General features: G+C 44.8%; 1 protein-coding gene across 1 annotated transcript in view; it reads left to right on the top strand.

Annotated features, from left to right (window-relative positions):
- Nucleotides 1–9,286, top strand: part of ATE1 (arginyltransferase 1) — a 180,198-nt gene that overhangs the window by 163,883 nt on the left and 7,029 nt on the right. The window lies entirely within an intron of this gene.

Below are 9,286 nucleotides of genomic sequence, written 5' to 3'. Positions count from 1 at the left end.
AGGGGCTCCACCACCCCCCACACAAACCTATTACCACCCATACCTTCCACACCCCTCCACACCCTCCCACAATATACAAGAGTAAGACTTCATGTTAAGCTATTAATACAATCATCTCTATGTACGTTATGCAAACACATGTAAATCAGGACAAAAATATATTTTTTAATCAAATTAATGAATGTTGTAGATGTTCGGCTTTTAGCATATAATTTGTTTTTTCTGGTTCCAAGATGACATTCCCCCTTACAGAAAGGAATACTTCTGGGGGCAATGGGAGGGACATCTGTTGGCAAAGTTCAGGGGTTAGGGGGTGGAAAGGGGCGGGACTACCCATGTGGCCCTCAACAGCTTGCCAAAACATGTTAAGTGGCACCTGAGCTAAAATAATTGCCTGCTCTTGTACTATGCCATTGCATGATATTATCTCAGAAATGACACTTTGTAAGAAATTCAGAGTTAAGGTTATTTTTAAAGCAATACAGACATGTTAAGATACTGAATAAAGAACAAAGATTTTAAACAACTTTATCTTTGTCCCTAACTATGAAGAGGATGAAAAAGAAAGGTGATTTACCTGCTACATAGAATCATAGAAAATTAGGGTCATCTACTCCAGCCCCCTGCTCAAAGCAGGACCATCCCCAACTAGATCATCCCAGGCAAGGCTTTGTCTAAAAACCTCCAGGGATGGAGATTCCATAACCTCTCTGAGTAACCTATTCTAGTACTTTATTACCCTCCCAGTGAGAAAATGCTTCCTAATATCTAACCTAAACTTCCCTTGCTACAACTTGAGACCATTGCTTTTTGTTCTGTTATCTGCTTCCACTGAGAACAGTTTAGCTCCATCCTCTTTCAAACCCCACTTCAGGTAGTTGAAGGCTGCTGTTAAATACCCTCTCAGTCTCTTTTTCTCTAGACTAAATAAACCCAGTTCTCCCAGCCTCTCCTCATAAGCCATGTGCCGCAGCCCCCAAACCATTTTCATTGACCTCTTCTGTACTCTCCAATTTGTACACATCCTTTCTGAAGTGGGGGGCCCAAAACTAAGCACAGTACTCCAGATGCAGCCTCACCAGTGCTGCATAGAAGGGAATAATCACTTCCCTTGCCCTGCTGGCAACACACCTACCAATGATGCCGTTGGCCACCTGGGCAACAAGAGCACACTGCTGGCTCATATTCAACTTATTGTCCACTGTAACCCCCAGGTCCTTTTCTGTAGAGCTGTTGCCCAGCCAGTCAGCCCCCAGCCTGTACCGGTGCATAGGATTGTTCCGTCCTAAGTGCAGGACTTTGCACTTGCCCTTGTAGAACATCATGAGATTCCTTTTGGCCCAATAATCCAGTTTGTCCAGGTCACTCTAAATCCTAGCCATACCCTCTAGCTTGATGTCATCTGAAACTTGCTGAGAGTGTACTTTATGCCATCTTCCAGGTCATTGATAAAGATACTGAACAAAACTCCAGGACTGGCCCCTGGGGCACTCCACTTGATATCAGCTGCCAACTCAACATTGAGCCATTGATTACTACCCTCCGAGCCTGATGCTGTAGCCAGTTTTCTATCCACCTTATAGTCCATTCATCCAGCCCATACTTCCTTAGCTTGCCTAAGAGAATGTTGTGGAAGACCATATCAAAAGCCTTGCTAAAATCAAGGTCTACCATATTCATCGGTCCCCCTTCATCCACAGAGCGAGTCATCTCATCATAGAAGGTAATCAGGTTGGTCGGGCATGACTTGCCCTTGATTAATCCATGCAGATTGTTCCTAATCATCTTCTTCTCCTCCAAGTGCTTAGAAATGGCTTCCTTGAGCATCTGCTGAATGATTTTTCTTGGGACTGAGGTGAGGCCAACTGGTCTCTAATTCTCTGGATCTTCCTTTTTCCCTTTCTTAAATATGGGTAGCATGTATGCCCTTTTCCAATCATCTGAGACCTCTCCCGATAGCCGTGAGTTTTCAGAGATGAGCAGTCGCATCACCTAGCTCCCTCAGTACCCTCAGGTGCATCCCATCTGGCCCCATGGACTTGTATATGTCCAGCTTTTCTAAATAGTCCCTAACCTGAGTCTGGGAGCTGACCTTGCCTGTGAACACTGAGGTGAAAAAGGCATTGAGCACTTCAGCCTTCTCTGCATCCTCTGTCACAAGGTTGCCTCTCCCAATCAGTAAGGGACCCACACTTTCCGTGATCCTCCTCTTGTTACTGACATATTTGTAGAAACCTTTCTTATTACCCTTCACATCCCTTGCTGGCTGCAACTCCAATTGTGCTTTGGCCTTCCTCCCTGCATGCCTGAGCAATACTCTTAGATTTTATAGATTTTTAGGGTAGGAAGGGACCTCAGTAGATCATTGAGTCTGACCATCTGCCCTGGGCAGGAAAGAGTGCTTGTCTAGTCTTCCTCTTAAAGACCTGCTAGGTAGGGGAGAACACCACCTCCCTTGTAAACCCATTCCAGATTTTGGCAAACCTAACCATAAAGAATTTTTTCCTAATGCCTAATTTAAATCTGCTCTCCATCAGTTTATGGCCATTGTTCCTAGTAACTCCAAGGGGCACCCTGGTAAATAGAGTATCCCCTATTCCTTGCTGCCCCTGATGAATTTGTAGATGGCCACAAGATCCCCTCTCAGCCGTCTTTTGCGGAGGCAGGAGAGATTCAGGTCCCTCAATTTCTCCTTGTAGGATCTTGCCTGCAGGCCCTTAACCATACAAGTAGCCCTCCTCTGGACCCTTTCAAGGTTATCCACATGCCTCTTGAAGTGCAGTGCCCAGAACGATGCAGTACTATAACTGCGGTCTTACCAATGCTGTGTAGAGGGGAAGTATCACCTCCTTAGACTTGTTCGTGATGCACCTTCTAATGCTTGAAAGAGTATAGTTAGCTTTACTTATTAGTTCGTTACATTGACGACTCGTTCATTTTGGAGTCAACTGCGACTGAGATCCCTCTCTGCTGCTGCGCTGTTGATAAGGTCACCTCCCAGTCTGTAGGTGTGTTGGTGATTCTTTCTCCCTAGATGCAGCACTTTGCCCTTATCTTTGTTAAACTGCATCCTATTCTGTTCTGCCCACTTTCCCAATCTGTCCAAATCTGCCTGAATCTGCTCCCTGCCCTCTAGTGTGTTTACTTTGCCCCATAATTTGGTGTTGTACACAAATTTGGACAAAGTGCTTTCCACGTCCTCATCTAAGTCACGGATGAAGATATTGAACAGTACTGGTCCAAGGACTGAACCTTGGGGAACTTCACTGCCCACATTTTTCCAGGTCAAAAACGACCTGTCCTCCACCACCCTCTGGGTTCATCCCATAAGCCAATTATCCACCTACCTGACCGTGTAATAATCTATGTCACAACCACTTAATTTATTTGTAAGAATGGGATCTGTCACTGTATCAAAGGCTCTTTTAAAATCCAAGTCGATGACATCTTTCTCAACTCCTGCATCTAAGCATTTTGTGACCTGGTTGTAAAAAAAAAAACAAGGATAGTCGGGCAGGATCTACCTGCTATGAAGCCATGCTAGTTGCCCTTCAGCATTTTTTTTTTCCTACTGGACCTCCACAAATGTGATCCTTAATAATTTTTTCAAAGGTTTCCCAAGGACCCTTTAAATTCTTCCCTAGTTGTTTGTCCAAGTTTCCACTTATAAGCTTCCTTTTTGTGATTTAGTTTACTGAAGCATTCCCTGCTAGGCCAGCCTGGTCTTCGGCTATACTTGTTAGTCTTCCTTCACATCAGTATGGTTTGTTCTGGCACTATCAGGAAGGCTTCTTAAAAGTACAGCCAGCTCTCCTGGACTCCTCTCCCCCTCAGACTGACTTCCCAGGAGATCCTTCCCATAAGTTCCCTGAGCAAGTCGGGAAGTCTGCTTTTTTTGAAGTCCAGGGCCTTACTCTGCTTCTCTCCATCCTTCCTTTCCTCAGGATCCTGAACTCAACTGTGGTTGCTGCTGCCCAAGGTACCATCTACTAGTACATTCCCCACCAGTTCTTCTCTGTTTATGACCAGCAGGTCAAGAAGAGCATGGCCTCTAGTTGGGTGCTCCAACACTTGCACCAGGAAGTTGTCCTCAACACTTTCCAAAAACTTCCTGGATTGCCTGTTTACTGCTGAATTGCCCTGCCAGTAGATGTCAGGGTGATTGAAGTCCCCCGTGAGAACCAGCGTCTATGATTGGGAAATTTCTGCTAGCTGTTTGAAGAAAGCCTTATCCACCACTTCCTCCTGGTCTGGTAGTCTGTAGTAGACCCCCACAACATCACCCTTGTTGCTGTCACCCATGAGCACCTGGAGACTTTTGAGAGGCCTAGCTCTAGTTTAATACTGGAGCTCTGAGCAATCACATGACTCTTTTATATAAAGTGCAACTCCTCTTCCTCCTCTTCTCCACTGTCTGTCCGTCCTGAACAGTTTATACCCATCCATGACAGTGCTCCAGTCATATGAGCTATCCCACCAAGTCTCTGTTATTCCAATCATGTCATAATTCCTTGACTGCAGGAACTTCCTGTTCTTCCTGCTTGTTTCCCAGGCTCCGTGCATTTGTATACAGGCACCTGAGGTAACTAGCCAATTTGCCCTGATTTCTCAGGAAGAATGAGAATGCCCCTTCCTGCTTGCTCTTCCTCCAGGTCACCCACTTCCCCACTTACACTTGCTTGGCAGCTCTGTTGCATTCGGGGAAAAAATATTAGAGAAGTAGTGTTTTTAGCACCTTAAATGTTTATTTTTAGGACTGATTAGACTTGAAGTATGCAAGTTGAGAAGTTAGTCATAGCTAAAAAGAAACACTGAATTTGGCTAAAAGAATAACTGTAGTTGAGTGACTCGCTAAATATTAGTGACTGCAAAATAATTAAAGTCAGCATCCTCAGGAGAGAGGGTACACTAAAGGTAGGCCCATTGCATTACACTTTAAAAAATAGAATTTGAAAAAGTGTATTGAAAAAGGCCCTAAAGTCAAAGTGAGGAAATTAAAATCCTTATGCTCAGCATGGAAGCTTCTTAAATATACTAGAACTGAGTCCCAGAAGGTATTCATGACCTAAATAATAGGGAGGACAAAGGAAAGGAATCAAACAGTACGGGTAAATGGCAAGGTCTAATATGTGAGTTAAACAAGGATTCTTTAAAAAAAATAGAAATCCAGCCCAGATGACACAAAGAACAGAACATAAAGTATGACAGATGTCAGATGAAAATTAGAAGAGCCACGGGAGATTCTGAAGAACAATTACTTAAAGTTTTTTGTCATCTTTAATTATATTAGAAGCCTGTGAAAGATTCAGTGGGTCTTCGAACAATCCAGGAGAGAAGGAGGATAAGCTCCATTGCAGAAAAGCTAATATTTACTTTTCATTGATCTTTTTATCTTTGGATAAAACTTCATCACCGTAATGTGTGGATTACACTTCTGGAAAAGTGTGTAGAACAGAGAAAGAGAAGACTTAAAAAACTGGGCTGAAAGCGGGGAGCACTAAGAAATGTACTCAGCAGTAATTGTGAACTGTCTTGAGAATGTCTAGCATCCATAATTTTATTAGGCTTTTGAGACTGTAGAATAATGTATACAAAATTAATGGGGGAAGCAGACAGTAGTAGAATGGCTCAGGAGAACATAACCTCTAGTTTTGTGCATCTACAGCTTCTTGACTGAGGTTGCTGAACTGTTTATATGACTCCTGCTTTTTGCAGATGGTGACTTTCATGAGATGCTTAAAATTTGAGGTGGGGAATTAGGGGAATACTAGTTTAAACTATTTTAATAACAATCAATATTCATTGATAACAAGAGTATTTCATCATTTATAAAAACATTGTATTTAAATTACCATTCCAAAATGAGGAGGGAACAGCATCCTCTTGCTCCTTACCATAGCATCTCAGTCACAGAGAAGGAAAATTATACACAATATTTACGGTAATTCTGAATACAAACTTAAAGGTTTTTTTTAAATGTATGCCTAATACTTGTCACTGTAGAAGAGTATTTTTTTTCCTATTTTTTGTGTCATTCCTATTTTAGAAAGACATAGTTAGCCTTGTTAGTCTGAAGTCAAGAGGAAGGCAAGGTAGATTTTCACTTTATGGGCTAACCAAAATAGATATACATAGTACAAGCTTTTGTAAGATGAAGCCCACTTCATCAGATGTTGTGAAAGGATGTACAACAAGCAGAGTGTAAGGAGAGAAAAATTAGAATACAAAAGACAGGGGAAGGGGAAGAAGTGTGGAGAGGGGACAGTCCTGGGAGAAGCAAAGAAACAACCACCAAACCCATAGGTACAAAGCTAATCCAGGTAAGTGAGTAAGAGTCCAGAATCCCTGTTTAAACCATACTTAACACAGTCCAGTCTGTGAATGATTTTTTTTGTTTGCAGTTTCCCATTGAAGTTGGTTTTTAAGGTTACTGTCCAAGAGCATCCACCCTCAGATCAGTGATAAAATGTCCAGGGAGGTTAAAGTGTTCTATCACAAGCTTGCTTGCCTTTCTGCAGTTCATGTCAGAGCAGTCATCATAATCTGTTGCATAGGGATTGCCCTGTCTGTCCAGTGTAGAGAACCAGAGGGACACTGTAAGCAGCGATGATGGCACTGATGGAGTTAGAAGTAAATGACCCTCTGATGTTGTAATCCGGGGGCAGGCAAAATACAGCCCCTGGACCAGATCCAGCCCTTCACGCCATTCTATCCGGCCCTCAGGGCCCCTAAAAAAAATTTAGAAAATTATTCTTTATCTGCCCCTGGCTGCCTGTCAAAGACAACAGGAGCCAGGGGCAATAGGACCCAGGGGGAACTTCCAACAGAACCAAGCAGCCCAGCAGTGAGGCCTACCTAGCCCTATCCCACCCTTGCCCCCACAACCGGAAGCCCATGCCTACCAGAGGCTTCTGGCCTGGGACCCTGGGGTTATTCCTGCCTCCCTCCACTGGAGAGGGAAATTCAGACGGAGGCAGGGGAGGACCGTGGGCGATTGCCCCATCCTTGTGGCCGAGCCGGCTCCTGCTAAGTCCTGTGGTTGTGGCCATGCAGCCAAGGAGCCACATGATGCTGGAGTGCCGCAGCAGTGATCAGGAAAGTGGTGAAAGCGGCAGCAGGTGAAGGGCATACAAGAGTGCAGTGACAGCTGCGTGGGAACATGGGGCCTGCACCAGTGCACTGGGGCCAGTGCCGGCAGAGCCCAGAGCAGGGAGGCAGGGATGCAGACTCTGTGGAGCTGAGCCTGGCTCCGTCAGTGGGGAGAGTGGGGAGCGCGCCGCGCTTCAGAGCCCCCCTACCGGCCTGGCCCCTCACTCCTGCCACCCCACTCTGGGCCTCGCTGGCACTAGGACACCAGCATGGGCCCTGTGCTTCTGCCTAGCTATCACTGTGCTCCCATGCGCCCACTCACTGCCTCTTCTCCTGCCTGCCACTGCTTTCAGCACTTCCCTATCCACTCACCAGCCACTCTAGCACCACGTGGCTCCCAGCTGCATCGCTGCCTGAGCAATGAGGGAGGGACGGAGAGAGAGAGAGAGAGTTCATAAGGTGAGTCCCACAAGCACACCCAATCATACACATGCACCCTCACCCCACCTTGCATTGCCATACACACAGACCCCTGCACCCACACCTCACATATCCACATGCTCCCACAGCTATCCACCCCCCAGAGACATGCCCAGAGCCTCCCCCCACATGCCCACAGCCCTCCACAAACCTATACCCACTGCCCATGCCTCCCACCTCCCCACAATATACAAGAGTAAGATGTCATTTTAAGCTATTATATAATCACTGTTATGTACACTACACAAACACATGTAAATCAGGACAAAAATATTTTTTGAAATCAAATCAATGAATGTTGTAGATATTCAATTTTTAGAATATAATTTGGTATTTTTCTGGTTCTGAGATGGCGGTGTCCCTTGCTGAAAGGAGTACTTCTGTGGGGCAAGAGGGAGGGACTTCTGGGGGCAAAGGTTTGGGAGTGGAACTTCCAGTCACAAGATGGCAACCAGAGGGTGGGGCACCTGTCAAGGGGCGGGGCTACCCATGCGGCCCTCGACAGCTCGTCGAAACTCAGTAAACGGCCCTCCGCCCGAAATAATTGCCTGCCCCTGTTGTAATCTATATTATTCGGTCCATTTTATTGATGTTGGGGCACAGAAGGCATCTGGGTCTGTTGGAAGCCCTGATTCCTTGGTGAACCTGGGAGTTAAGTAGCCTGTTGCTTGAGAAACACTGTTTGAGACTGAGGGGAAAGGGGTGCCTGTAAACCAGGACAGGTTTGTCCCATACCAAGACCCAGACTGTTTTTATTTTCCACTAAATCTTCTGAAAGCTTTCCTATTTAAGAGTTTAAATGAATAAAGTGAAAACTTTCTTGTACTTATACATTTTGGCACTAGAACAGTAACAACCACAAACTGCCTACATTTTAACTTATGGATTTGATATTGTGGTGACAGGACTTATTCACCCTCTGTAAAAGCTTAGCTATGTACCTGAGATTAGGTTAGTGATGACTTAAAGTTGCAGTGAAAAGGCTTCTTTTTCAGGTTGAATTTAAACCTTATTTATTTAGTCACTTAAGTACTTTTACAGCAGGCTGTTTTTATTACATAGGCTTATTCTTTTTGGAGAGTTGATACATTTATGTTCACGGGAGCAGATAATCTTTTCAGTTTAAAAAAAAAAAAAAAAAAAGGAAGAATTATGTCATTTTTCTGACTTTTTTTTAATGCCCCTGAATAAGCCTATAAGATGCCACCCTGCCCTGCCTTCTGCCTGACCTGAGACCAACACTGTTGATTACCCTTTTTCTTTTTGTAGGAACTTTTTCGGACCTTGGATGTTGAAGCAAAGAGCAAATGAAAATATATTTGCCCAAAGCTATGTATTTAGCAAGTCATGTGTATTTGGATTTGGAGCTTTTCCCCCTGTGACAAATTTTTGTGTGTATACACATGCAAGCAGTGTTCAAGCTTGTCTTGATATAGCAATGTACCGGATAGCACTATACCATGTAGCTAGTTGGTTTTCCAGATTACACTGAGAGAGGGCCTGAGGATTATTAAATAAAACCGTGCCACAATCCAAGTTTGGATTGGTCTACAACATGGTTTGGCAAGTATTGTTCTTTCACAGACATGGACGACTGGTGCCTCCTGAGTCTGGGGGGGCACCCGCAGAAGCTGGCGGCGTTGGCAGGAACGGGGCTGGCAGAAGCTGGTGGCAGAGACAGGGCTGGTTAGCACCCCCAGAAGCTGCCAGTGGTGTC

This window comes from Alligator sinensis, unplaced genomic scaffold, assembly GCF_000455745.1.
Source record: "Alligator sinensis unplaced genomic scaffold, ASM45574v1 scaffold28_1, whole genome shotgun sequence".
Lineage (NCBI taxonomy): Eukaryota > Metazoa > Chordata > Crocodylia > Alligatoridae > Alligator > Alligator sinensis.
The sequence above is the reverse complement of the archived record's forward strand: the minus strand, read 5'-3'. Positions and strand labels throughout refer to the sequence as shown.